Genomic DNA, 14,641 nt, shown 5'->3' with positions numbered 1-14,641 from the left:
TATTTTTTTCTATTAACAAAGTCATGAATAAAATCGGGACTGAGAGAAGGAAGCTGTTTAGACAGGGTGCCTGAACGTGTGTTTAAAAACCTTTAGAACAGGGACTCTCTGAAAACAACTGACCTTCAATTAAATTGCACCCACACACCATAACAAAAACTCGGGAAAGATAACAGAAGTCATAAAGAAGTTTTGGCGTGGTTTAAAAATTTCTTTGGTTTATTTCAAGACAGGTTGGAGTTTGGAGGGAGGAAGAGGTTAATTGCCAAAGGGAAAGGATAGAACAAAGAAATACTTAACTTAATCTTGGGGTGGTTCTGGCATTCACTTAAGAGAAGTCAGCAATATTTCCCAACGGGTAGATCCAGGACAATGCCAATTTTGAGTTTGTTGTGCTGCTGAACCTTGGAAGCAGTGTGGACTACTACTCAGAGCAACGAATTTGGAAAAAGGAGACCTGGGCCACATTTCCACCTGTGACTGAAAGTGGGTGCTTCTTGGGAAGTTTCTCAGATTCTCTGTGTCTCGGTTCCTTCAATTGGTAACTGAGTTCAGATCACTTGCCACCTGCCTACCTAATCAGAATATTGTGAGTGTTAATGAGATTGCACTTGCAAAGTGATTGCCTCATCATATAACTCCAAAGTATTATTATTCATCATAAAGACACAGCTGCAATATTGTATATTGTTATGTACCAGACGCCATGCTTCTATTTTTAGCAACCTAGAAATGAGAGTGTCTTAGAATTATACAGTGGGAGGGGCCTGGCAATGTTACCTGCCCCAAGCTCTGTTCTGGGTCAGGTGGGTGTCTAACCAACCAAAGATGGCTGCTGGCTGTTTAGTCTCACTGTATGTCTAAAGGAGGAAACTTTTCAGCTCACCTTTCAGAGAAAATTCCAATGTTCTTATTCTGATGGTCAAGAGTTATTGCTTAAGTCTGAATTCTCCCTGTTTCAATTAAAGTAACCTTTTTCATGTATTAATATGTATGTGGTTCTCCTTCATGTAGTGATCTTGAGGGGCAGAAACCATGTCCTATGCATTTTTATATTCTTTAAGTCACCTCCCAGTAAGGCAGTACATAGTAAACACTCAAGAAATGCATCTTGGACTGAATTCAGTTGTTTGTAACTATGTGGGCAGAAAGAAAAACATTGATAGTACATTTCATACTAAGAGCATGGGTCCTGCAGTCCTAGTCCCCTGGAGGCTCAGGCTGGAGGATGACATAAATACAGTTCTAGGCTAACAGGTGGTTTGGCTATGGTGTGTGTGCCCACATTTGGAAAGGAAGTTGCGCTTCAACTTTCTTTTCCCGAGGACTTTCAGAAAGCCCTATGGTTTTGCTATGACCTGAGTGTTTGTGTCACCTCAAAATTGATATGTTAGAATGCTAACCCCCAAGGTGATGGTAGTAGCAGGTGGGGCCTTTGGGAAGTAATTAAATCATGACGTTGGAGCCTCCATGGATGGAATTAGTGCCCTTATAAGAAGACATGAGAGAGCTTGCTTCCACTCTTTCTCTGCTTTCTGCCCATATGAGGATGGCACGAAAAGACAGCCATCTGCAAACCAGGAGGCAGGCCCTCACCAAACACCAGATCTGCTGGAGCCTTGATTTTGGACTTCCCAGTCTCCAGACTGTGAGAAATAAGTTTCTACTGTTTATAAGCCATCTGGTTTATGGTATTTTGTTACAGCAGTCCAAACAGACTAAGACAGTTTACCTACTAGTGTTTTATGCTCTTTGATACAGTGACTAATGAATGTTTCAATCAAATTTTCCTGGTTTTCAATTACTACACTAATTCATCCCTATCTCCCATTCTCCCCTCTTCTTTTAAACATTTATTTTAGGTTCGGGGTGTATGTGCAGGCTTGTTTTATAGGTAAGTTGTGTGTCACAGGGGATTGGTGTATAGATTATTTTATCATCCAGGTAATAAGCATAGTATCTGATAGGTAATTTTTCAATCTTCACCCTCCTCCCACCCTTCCACCCTCAAGTAGCCCCAGTGTCTGTTATCCTCTTCTTTGTGTACATGTGTACTCAATGTTTAGCTACCACTTATTAGTGAGAACATGTGGTATTTGGTTTTCTGTTCCTGTGTTAGTTTGCTTAGGATAATGGCCTCCAGTTCCATCCATGTTGCTGCAAAGGACATGACTTTGTTCTTTTTTATGGCTGTGTAGTTTTCAATGTTGTATACGTACCACATTTTCTTTATCCTGTCTACCATTGATAGGCATTCAGGTTGATTCCACGTCTTTGTTATTGTGAATAGGGCTGCAATAAACATACATATGCTGTTTCTTTATGGTAGAATGATTTATATTCCTTTGGGTATATACCAACTAACGGGATTGCTGGGTAGAATGGTAGCTCTGTTTTAAGTTCTTTGAGAAATCTCCCAAATGCTTTCCACAATGCCAGTGCCCATTTTTTTTTTTAAAGATGGGTATAACATTTGCTCACTTTTCAACTGAAAGGAACTTCTGTCCTTCATAGTTTAAAAGAAAAATTCCAAAGCTCGAGTTCTACCTGCTTGCCATTAGGGCTGGCTCCCTTACATGCAACTGGCTTTCACAGATTCTCTGTAGGCTTTTGGCCCCTGCTCTAGTCTGGCTTTAACTTTTCCTATACAGCTGGATCTTGATTGTTTTACAGTTCACATCTGATATTTTTCTGGAGAGACTCATAGACACATGATGACCTCACTTTTATTGTCCTCTGGAGCATTCCTTCCTGTGGTGGAAATTGACTTGGGCCTCCGCCTCCACCAGTGCTGGGTCCAGGCCTTGCTCTGCTGCTGCTGAAGCAGCTTCTGTAACACTTGCACCCCAAGAGGCAAGAGGCCCAAGGAGCTGGGCAAAGGCATCGGTGCTCAGAATATTAAGGTCTGGGTTTGAAGGATGTTTTTGTTTGTTTTGATACCTTCTACATTCCTTGCCAGTTCCATCCTCCTTTCAGCAGTAGTACTCTTCATTTCCATCATACACTCTGCCATTTCTTTATAAACATCTTGAGTACCCTGGTTTAATTTCCTCCATTTTAAACATTTCCATTTGCCCTTCAGCTCTCAGTGAAGCCCTAAGATGACTCAGCTTGTTTCCTGACTAATTGGCTTCCACCCTGCTAGAGTTTTTTTATTAACTTGCAAAACTACCCTTTTGAATGGCAGTGCTGGATTACTTGGTGTGATGGCAAACTTTGTGTGTCAACTTAGCTAGGTCATGGTACCCATACATTAGATTGGCCAAACACCAGTCTACATGTTGGCATGAAGACATTCTGTAGATGTGATTAACATTTAAATCAGTAGACTAGATTTTACAGACTGCCTCATGGAATTTCTTATAGTTCTCCTTGTCTTCTGCCAGCTCAGAGAATAGCCTAAGGCACTTATTAACAATGTTTATTCGATTGACTTTTAAGATTTTGCTCTGCTTAAGCATTTTTCAAGAGATGTTGAGGGGGCAGATACTGAGAGTCAACCAAACCATGAATAAAGTTAAGAAACTCTTGTGTCAACTCATCACAGCTGTCCATGATGAACACACGATGAACAGTTTGATGTTGTTCTTTTTCTTCTTCTCAAAGAGGTCAAAGGGAGTCCATTGAGGGATGAGTAGCAATGTTCTGAATTTCAACTGACCATCTACAGAGAAATGCTTGACTGCCAAGTGGTCTTCCCAGTTATTGATGAGACTCTTGTAAAATTCTCCACATTCCTCCTGGGTGACATCATGAGGGTTTCTTGTCCAAATGAACTTGGCCTTGTTTACCTCTTCCTGATCAATGCATTTCTCTTTAATTTTCTGCTCTTCTTTTTCTTACTCTTACTGCTATTATCTGAGCCCACATTTTCAATCTTGAGCCTTTCCTCAGCATCTTTATTTTTCTCTTCTTTCTCACCTTTCTCTTCTTTTGCCTCGTCATCACTGGTTTCCTTCTCATTCCTTCCCTCAGATAAAGAGTGATGGGATAGCTTATGAACTATGAGTACTTCTTCAACTACTTCTTTGACTTGTCTCTCTTCTAAGTACTCTATCTGGTCTTCCTTAAGGTGGAGGATCATTTTGGTACCCCTGATGGTGGGCTCACTGGGGTCAGCACATACAGTGGAGGAAGACTCTCAGGCATACTGTTCATCAGCATTGTGATGTGTGATCACAGTCACCTTCTCTGCCACCAGGTAGGCAGATTAAAAACCAAACTGCTCAATCTTGGAGACTTGGCAATGGTTCCCAAATTATTTATGACATCATCCTTGGTTAAGGCAATGCCTGTGTCCACGAAAGTCAGAGTGCATTCCTGAGAGTTGAAGATGATGTCAATTTTCATCTCTTTACTGCTGTTCAACTCAAGAAAGTCTGTCAGGCTCTCAGCAAATTTTGTTTAATGCATTAAATCCATTAGAGATTGACTCCTGAAGAAAAATTTTCTGGTTGGCATAGAAGGTATTGATGTTGAGATACATGAATTGGGCAACTTATGCCTGAAAAGCAAACTTCTCCACCTTTTCCTTTCCATGGTACACTTCCTCAGGCATCTTGAAAGGAAAGGGCCGCAAGTACTAGAGAGCAGAGTGGGCCAGGACTGTCCAACTTGCACGTGGCATCAAGCCTGAGCAGGGATAATTGTTAATTCCCAAGCCATAAGGTTCCAGATCTTCAACTGACCTCATGATGGATCAGCCTGTTATACCTTACAATTAGAGTTATGGGATCTTACAGCAGAGTCCACCAGTGCCCACCCCTTCCCTGGGGCTAAGTCTTCAACATGCCTGAGTTTTGCTTGGAAACTTGAGGCTGATGAATACTACCAGGCCGACCATCCCTGATGTTCTTAGTCACTATCTGGAAGCCTCCCTAAGATGGGAGAGAAGGGAGGAGGTGCTTGAAGGGGCACTCTGCGTGCTCGGCTGAGAAGTCTGAGCTCTATCCTAGGAGATGTTCAGGTATCACTGAGGGTTTTCGTCACAGTATCATCATCTCTGGCTTTTATAACTACTGTGACCCAAGTGAAGGTCTACAAATACCTTGTTCATACATTCCTTGCATTCTCATTGCAATATTTCAATAAGGAATAATGTCATTAGCTATTTTTCTTTTTTACAAACAGTCACTATCTAACAAGAATTTAACTTAGAATGACCGAATCTGAGTCAGAGGCTGCTTAAGTTACTTCCTTATTTCTTGGAGCTGAGTCCTGTGAACATGTCCTCAGCCTGCTGGAAGGGGCATGGCCAGAGGGGTGGGCATGAGGAGGGAGACACACATCCCAGTGCTGGTTGACAAGGGCTCAGAAAAGCTTGTCTCTGAAAGTTCCAGGTCTGCAAGCGTGAAAAAAGAATGCCTACAAGAAATACAATTGCTTTCACTCATAAACCTTCATTCTTGGGAAATCCGTCAGAGTTCTGAAAACAACTTCATCCTGGTTCAGTAAAACTCATTTTCTCTACAGCAGAGAAAGAGTAAACAAATTTGCTCATCACCTCTCCCTTCTTTTCCATTCTAAGGTAGCCTGGATAGGAAAGCTTTTCTTCCATGGCCTGAAGATTCTGATGCCACAACACTAGAGGAGCCACAAGTTCCTAAATTCCAAACTCCCTTGCCAAAGCTTCTCCACCCACTTATGGCATCAGTGCCAAAGGGGCATGTGACAAGTGGAGATCCATCTAAAATTGGTCCGACTGTTTTAATAATATTAATATTGTGTAATATGAATAACAACAAGAATAATAATAACTACTTATAGAGTGCTTTCTCAGAACCAGGCACGGTGCTGGCACTAAGCTTTTGACTTGCATTATTCCATCAGCGATATATTATTATTTCAATTTTCCAGATGAAAAAACTGAAACTCAGAAAGGTTAACAACTGTTCAAGGATCCACACCTAGTAGTACATGGTTGGAGAAATGGTTCTTAAGCCTATTGAAAAGCACTGTGGTCTCCAGCAGAAGCTATGGCTACCAAAGGATGAAAGTCGCTGGGGTGAACCCAGAGGATAAAGCAGTTGCCTCCTATGCACTAGGTCTAGATAGGTGTTTTCCAGAATAGCAGTGGCTCTAGACACTCAGTATCTCCAAGGTCACCCCAGTGTGGGCCTAAACTTCCTGAGCCTTGAGGTATCCTTGACCTCATCTCAGAGTTTCCTAGGCCATAGGCTGCTTCTGAAACTCAGTCCTTGCAACTGTTACCTCAGTTCACCTTAGTGATGCTCATCAGACATAGCGTTCCCAACACATCTCTTCACTCTGGCAATGTAAGTCTAGGGCTGTTTAGGAATGGTAAGCATGGGAGGGGTGGTAAGGAACTGCTTCTTAATCCTCTTGTCCTTTATTTTTGACCTTTCTCCACATCTTTAACTGTGATCCAATGAGATGTCTAGATAGCCTGGTGTCCACAACCCTAGACCTCTAGGGGAAAATGGTTTGCTCTGAATGGCTAGGACAGGAACCATTCACAATTGCAGGTCAAATCAATGCATGGCCAGTGAAGGCACACTTTTCTGGCACATTCCTGTGCAATGTGTACTTTTGTGAAAAGAAGAGGTGGGAAGATGTACTGTTAGGTGAAGTTTGCTCCCACACCCTTTTAGTACTACTGTTTCAGTGACACCAGTGGGGAGAATGTGACAAAAACTTCAGAACAAAAGCAGACAGTGCTGTTTTGCCCTGGCAAGACATAGACATAGAGTCCCTGCCTGGAGTTACTGGCAAAAAGAAACAGTAGGATCTGAGACTTATGGCCATGGAGATCCAAGGAAAACCAGAGGTTCACCCAGGAACCAAATGATTCATTGTAGGAACATTGTCCATTTGCTCAGCTTCCTGCTTCTATCTCTTATCCCTCAACAGTCCTAGACTTACTTTGCCAGAGTGAAGAGGATGGGTTGGGAACGCTATGTCTGATGAGCATCCCTAAGGTGAACTGGGGTAGCAGTTGCAAGGACTGAGTTTCAGAAGCAGTCTATGGCCTAGGAAACCTGAGAGGAGGTCAAGGATACCACGGGGCTTAGGAAGTTTGGGCCCACTCTGGGGAGTGCTGCAGGTGCTAATGGAGGTTATCGGTGCATGGATCAAAAGGGAGATGCCGTGAAAAGGAAACACACGCAGGGCATCTGAGGACAGAGTGCGCTTCTCTGTTCTTTGGCTCTCTGTTCTTTGGCTCTTTGCATTCCTTTGCAGCCTTTCAGAGCTCTGCAGCCTGGCAGGTGTGCTAGGCCTCCTGTCTAGGCCAAGAGGTTGCTGAATTCATGCTTCATTTTCCTGCTGCAAGTAAGATTATTGTGAGAGAGGGTCTTTTTGTCTTTTTGGTCATTAGGTTTAAAATCCAAGCGAATCACAATGTTTGTTAGGTCTTTAGATTATGTTGGTTTTGGGAAAGACCCATTTCAGTGTGGGTATTTGAGTGGAATTATCCTTTCTGCCTATGTGCTATGAAAATTTTCTACTTTCAGAACCTGTGTTTAGAACTCAGTGTGAAAAACCAGTCAACACACATACCACACAGCGCTCAGTGAGTTTTCCAACAGAACAATAAATGGCCCAGAGCTAAGTTGAAAGCAGTGTGGTGCTATGAAACAAGGGAAATTAGAAATCACCATTTGATTCAAAGTTTGAAGTCACAGTATGATTTGGTTACAGTTGGCACCAGCTATTGTGATGTTAGCATGGTTGAGAAATTACCATAGCATTCCTACCCAATTTCATGAATAATGCAACCACTCTTTTGGGCCACTTGGAAGACTTCCAGCAAAAATATAGCCCTTGTCAATTCCTAGGAGCATGATTGTGCTCATAAAGAGATTAAAATTCAGCCAATAAAACATCTAGAGAAAATATATCAAGTAAAATCCTTCTTTTCATTCATTTGTAAAGGTTTGATTCGAAGTCAGGATTTTCAGAAATGTGGTTTGCAGACCTCCTGCATCAGAATCACCTTGTGAATCTTCTGGGCTTCACTACAGTTGAGAATCTGAATCCCCATTGAGAGTCTGGAGTGTGATAGGTAATAGATTGCTCAGGTGATCTGGGGACATCTTCAAGTTTGAGAACAGCCCCTAGAGTAGTTGATCACTGCACAGCCCAAACATCTGTGCCTCACAAAACTTGCCAGTGGACTCAGGCTTTCTTCCTGGCCTGAAATTTATAGAGTTAGAGCCATTAATCTCAGTTAATTCAATTCATCAAGCGTTTATTGAGGAATATCTGTGTGCTGTCAAGGATACAAGCATAGGCAGGGCCCAGTTCTTGTCCTCACTAATCTTATAATCTAAGAAGAAGAATCAGACAAATGCAGAAATAAACACAGTCCCAGGCAGAAAATGATGTGCTCTTTCAGAAGAGAGATCTCTACCAAGTACCAGAAGTTCGGAGAAAGGGGCCCCACTCTGCAGAGAAGACTAGGAAAGTTGTGGATTTTGAGACAGGCCTTCAATGATGGGTAGAATTTCACAAGCGGAGATGCAGGGTACATTGGGATTACGTGAAGAAAGAATGATGAGAGAACAGGTACGGAACCACAGATTAGCAGATTTGAGCTAGTTCAGGGCTATCTCATGACTGCCTGGAATACTGGGTAGAGTCTTTTTTTTATCGAGATATAATTCATTTATAACACTCATCTTTTTTAAGTGTACAATTCAGTAATTTTAGTGTATTCACAGACTGTGCAACTATCAACACTAATTCAGAACATTTTTATGATCCCTAAACCAAATCTAGCCCTACTGGCAATCATTCCCTATTCTCCCCTCCCCCAGGCCCTGGCAATCACTAATCTACTTTCTCACTACATGGATTGGGAAGATTATTTGTACATAATTAAATAGGGAGTAGAGAACTATTAATGATTTTAATTGAGGTAAAATTTGCGTACAGTTAAATGCACAGATTTTAAGGGTACAATTCAATGAGTTTTGACAACATATACACTCATCTTACTGATTCTCCAAAATAAAGAACGTTTTCTTCACCCTAGAAAGTTCTCTTGTGGGCCCCTCTAGCCAATTCATGCTCCACAGGCAATGATTATCCTGATTTTTGTCATCACAAATTAGTTTTGTTTTTTCTCAAACTTTATATAAATGGAAGCGCACAATATATACTCTTTTGTGTCTGGCTTCTGTTTCTCAGAATATTATTTGGAGATTCATTCACGTTGTGTGTGTCAATGGTTCATTCTTTTTTGTTGCTAAACAGTATGAGTGCGCCACATTTTACCTCTGTTTCTGTTGATGGACATTTGAATTGTTTCCAGTTTATGAACACTTGTGAACCAAGCAGCTGTAAACTTTCTCATGCATGTCTCTTTGTGGACATATGCTTTCCTTTGGGGGTAAATACCTAGGAATGGAATTGTTGATCTGCAAGCTACTGCTTTTGTCTTGTTTTTTGGCAAGAATGTGATCCACCAGACTGAACTTTGAGAAAATGAATGCAACAGCAGTATACAGTGAAAATTAGGATTGGAAGTTAGGAAAATCAGGAGGAATGATGTCCTTTGTGATTGGGAGTCAGCTTATATGGAACTTGGAAAATGAGTGGGTATGAGCAGGCAGTGGAAACAGAAGTTTCAACAACAGCTATTTATTTGGTCTGTACTCTCCAAGGGATTCTTAGGTTCCAGGCAGTCTGGCGGGTGGCATGATAGACTCATTTTTATTGGTGAGAAAGATAAATATTCTGGTTTTGGACAAGAAGATGGATCACTGTCCCCAAAAGGCCATTTCTCAGCACTTCCCCAAGTGCCTGGCACAGAGTGTTAGTGGGATGAATGAACTACTAACAGTCATTTGATACTTAGGAAGAACGAAAGGGCATCGGGGAGAGTGGGTGGGCTGAGGCAGCAGCTCATACACCAGAAATTAGCCCACTTACGGGACTGGTTGATTAGATTAGTTACTTGTGTAATGAGGTGGAGAATTTTATTCATCAGAAATTCTCCTCCAGAATTGCTCCCAAGAAAATCAGTCGGAGTGTGCCTCGTGGTTCTCCCTCCCTCCCCCGGCCCTTCCCCAGGGAATCTTTTGGAGCTCTTGAGACATGTTTATTTTAAAAGTGTATTTATGGACACCACAGAGCACAAGAAGGGTGTTGAATTCAAATTTAAGAAATGTGGAGTGGGTTTTCTTCATTACTGTGCTGACTGTGAACAACTTTAATAATGTATTTCTCAGTTTTCTTATCTGTAGAATGGGAATAATCATAATAAAATCTGTTTCTTTTCTCATAAATAAGTAGATTTAAAATCAGAAGAAATTTTAAATACTAAAATGTTTTGAAAAAGGTAGGCTCCCCGTCACTTTCCAAATAATGAAACAACCTACAACATTTTCAGCTTGTCTTTCAAGGTTTTCTTTGCCCAGTGGTCCAAACTAGTTTATTCTCTCACTATTCTCTCCACTGACAACTGGTTGGACATTAACTGTGGCCAGACATGTCCTGGTGCTCACCCACAGAGACATGCTCCATTGTAGGCTCTGCTCCATTGTAGGCTCTGCTCCATTGTAGCGTCTGCCTGGACCCATGAAATCCTTCCCAAGCTCCATCATTCACATTAACTCTTTCATGGAGTCTCCTTAGAATACCTTCCTCTTCTGCTTTGGCACCCAGATTATAGCAGAAGTCACCTGTCCCTGAGGTTGAAATAAAATTGACTCAACCCAGTCCCACAAGAAGTGCAACACATCCTCTCTCCATTTCATCACGTTCTGGGGAACTGCAGACTCATGGGCACTTAGGCTCCAAGTTATTGCTCTCTCTAAAACTGTAAACTCTCTGTGTCTCACCTTCTGTGGCCCTTTCTTCTCTCAGCAGATATGGGAGTCACCCCACCTCCCTTTTGTGTAATTCCCACCACACAAACCACTCAGAGGAGGAGACATTTGTGTGTAAAGTTTACTAACAAGTTGGCGCAGTGAAGGGAGGTTTACAGTAGTACACTACAACATGGATGCATAATATTAAATCTTATACATCCTTCATCTTAAAAGTTCTTTAGCTGCCCTGCTACAAGACTGTCTCATGGCTGTTCTTCCCCATGGCCAGAGCCTCTGCCCTGTCCCCACTCCCCATCTTTCTTCCTCCGTCCCTCTCTTCTTTGCTTTCTGTTTCTTAACCCCAAATCCTCTAGCTCATTCTTTGTTTCATTGTCTCCTTCCAGATGTCAGTTTTAGGGTCTTGCCTTCACTCCTGGAAGAGTTTGTCAAGGCTTTTGGTATTTTTTTTTTTCCTAAAGAGAAATGGTTCTCTCTTTAAAATGTATTTGCTAGATTTTAAATTTTTTTTCCAGTTATATTGAATGATGCTATTTATGATTATGTCTTACAGCTCCTTCTGGTTGTATGCTCCCCTCAGGGCAGAATGATCTGTGATTCATCTCAGAGTTTAAACCCAATGCCTTGTATGTAGTACAGCCTCAGTGTTAAATGAATGAATAAAAAGATGGTATTTTCTATATAACCGCAGAAAAAGCAAAGCGGAAGAAACAGAAGCACCAGGTTTCCATGTTAGGATACTAATATGATTCAATCACCACTGGAAGAGATCAATACAGGGTCCAGAGGGCTGCTCCTGAACTCACCCTGACCCTAACGAGCAGGTGAATGCTGGGGCCAAGGTCGATGCAGGCTTTGTGCTGTGCCTGTTCCCCGGGAAATGAATTTGCAGCACTGATTCTTTTCAGAGAGGCTGCTGACCTTCAGTTGAATGGTAACAATTTATGACCATTATCAATGAGAACTAGAACTGTTCCTGTGACCTGCGGCATTTGTCCTCCCCATGCCATACGTAACCCTTCAGATCAGATTTCCTTCAGTGAAATCAGAATTGTCACCAAGAGGACAAATTCAAGGCAGAATTACAAAAACCAGCTGATTGGAAGCATGAAACATGAATTTTATTATGAATGCTCTGCCATTCATCTGACTAAAATATGGGAAAGAGAAAACTATGGCTTGGGCATCAATGAAAGAGGCTATCCAACAAGTAAAATGCTCTTGAAATTGTCATTGAACATAGCGGTTCTTTAGATCCTGAAATTAAACATAGCATTAATATTTGTAGGGCTTTATAGTTCACTAGAGAACTCAGAAGATGTGTGATCTCACTAAATCCTCACAATAAGCTCGTAAAGATCATTACCACTCCCATTCCACAGATAAAGGAACCAAGACCCACAGGGGCCAATTTTCCCAATGTTTAGGAACATACCTAGGAAATGGCAGAGCTAAAATTGGAAGCTTGTCTTCTGACTTCAATTTTTATTTATTTTTCCATCACATCATGCTACCTTGCCTGTAACATAACTGCAGAACCTTGTCCATATATTGCATGCTTATAGTTCTGGGACATAAGACTCTATAATGTATAAAATCATTCACTTAAATCAGTGATGCAATGGGCTTAGTCACCAGTAATAAAGTTGTATGCTTAAAAGTAATGGTTTGAGTCAATAAATAATTTTGCTATTCTGTACATCAGTTTTGACTCATTACTTGGAGTGAGCAAACCTGGAGTGTATAACATCTGATTCAAGAGATGCACACAGGGTTTTAGAAAGCTGGAAGAGAAAAAAGTGGGATGTACTTTCTCTTCCAGCTCCAGGCACTTCTTCCCTACTTCACCGGCTGCAATGGTCAGCATGGCATGACGGGTAAGGTCCTATGTTTTGAAGTCTAACTGGTGTGGGTGTCCTGCCTCTTCCATCCACTTTGCACAAATTGCTTATCCTCTCTAAGTTTCAGTTTCCTTTTCCTCATCTGAAGAATGGAATCTGTTAGGATTCTTTGATTGCAAGCAACAGAAACAGATTCACTTTTGCCAAAAAGAGTAATGTATTAGGATGATCTTAGTTCTCTCCCAGAAATAAAGGAAAAGGCCTTGCAAAGAATGGAAACTAGGTAACTCCATGGATCAAGACGACAGAAGAAATATATTCTCCTTAGCATTCTGACACCAGAATGACTCTACCTTAACCATTTGTCATCCTGGGTTCTCACAGGGTAAGCTTGATTGGCCTACCTTGAGTCATGTGTCCCCACTATGGTAGGAAGGAGGGGTAGGGGATTTTGCCTGACAGGCTCCAAAACCACAGGGACTGCGGCAGAGGCAACTACTTAAAGAAAAATTGGAGAGCTGCTTTGAAAAAAGAGGAAGACAAAAGCAAAAAAACAAACAAAAAATATCCCAGGGATTTAAATGGGAATTTTAAAAAATAATACTTCATAGGACTGTTTTTAGGATTAAAGATGTAATAAATTTAAAGTGCTTAGCACAATGTCTGACACACGGTGGGCACTTGATAAATATTTAGCAATAAATAGTTGTTGTTCAACTGGAACAGAGGTGAGCTGAGAAGGAATATGAATAATGAAGGAGAAAATAAATAAAGAAAAGGATTCAACAGGTGGCTTGGCAGGGCAAAGAACAGACCTCCTCCTTTCCCTGATACCATGACCACCCCTAAAATACCATGAAATCTGTAGTGAATGCTTTTAATTATTTGAACATTCTGTTTTGTATAAAGAATGCCAAGAATGCTAACTGCACAGACACCAGTAAATGGTCACAACCAGAGGCTGTTTTACCCACTAAACTGAATAACAGATACATAGATACATCTGTATAGAAACAAATGGCAATAAAGATGAAGTATAAATGATTCATTTTCAGAAAATTCAGTTTTAACCATCTAAGGAGTGGAAATAATATTTTATAATTATTATGATGAAATCATTTAAAAATTACAGTAAACTAGTTTTCACTTATTCCTGTGCAACATGAGTGAAATGTATTGGCAATAAACAATTATACTGTGATATTTCTGCATACCACACTAACTGCAATGAACGTTAATATTTATATGTTACTGATATTCGCACTGACCAGGCCAGATTTGGTCCCTCGATCCTCATTTCTCAATTCCTAGAGACATAAATGGGAGTTGCAAGTGAGTATCTGAAGACACATTTTCAACTGCTGTAGTTTGTCATTCTTATAGTTTATATCCCGAAAGCTTCATAACCGTGGCAAATCAGCTCTCACTCTGGGAATGGTCTTAAACAAGTTGGAGGCCATAAACCTATAGATAGTGCCAAATGTATCTGAACAATCACTCACCTTAATGGTGAAAATGTGGCTCTATTATTTCTAAAATTGCGAAGTATTTAAATTATGATTTGAACAAAACAATGATACCTATGTATATATCAAATCAAACGGACACAGCTTCAGACGTTTACATTGGGACTACTTTGTGTGATACTAGGGAATACAGGTCTCTTTTGGTTCTCGTGTGTGTATGTAAATCTTGACATTTCTTTAGAATCTTAAAACAGAATAGACTTAAGGCATCTCAGTTATAAGCCTTTTCCCTCAAAGTGTCTCATCCTCCACTAAGAGAACCTGCCTTTTGGGGATTAGGTAATGCCTACAAAATTTTAAACGACTTAGACTTCAGAAATGTATTCTTCATCCGTGCTCACTTCATTTATAGGAATAACGGCTAGGAACTTTACAAATCTGTTTTTTTTTTTTTTTTTTTTTTTTTTTTTTTTTTTTTTTTTAACAGTCCTTGAATGTTCTCAATGAGTGGAGGACTTCTATTTTTAATTTTAACAGGCCA

At 40.8% G+C, this 14,641-nt stretch overlaps 1 protein-coding gene and 1 pseudogene across 1 annotated transcript in view; one reads left to right on the top strand and one right to left on the bottom strand.

Annotated features, from left to right (window-relative positions):
- SP9 (Sp9 transcription factor) overlaps window positions 1–14,641 on the top strand; it is a 921,284-nt gene that overhangs the window by 143,062 nt on the left and 763,581 nt on the right. The window lies entirely within an intron of this gene.
- On the bottom strand, window positions 3,330–4,558 carry LOC126932326 (heat shock protein HSP 90-beta-like; annotated as a pseudogene).

The sequence above is a fragment of the Macaca thibetana genome, chromosome 12, assembly GCF_024542745.1.
Source record: "Macaca thibetana thibetana isolate TM-01 chromosome 12, ASM2454274v1, whole genome shotgun sequence".
In the NCBI taxonomy this organism is placed as follows: domain Eukaryota; kingdom Metazoa; phylum Chordata; class Mammalia; order Primates; family Cercopithecidae; genus Macaca; species Macaca thibetana.
Note: the sequence above shows the minus strand (reverse complement) of the source record. Positions and strands in the feature narration are given on the sequence as shown.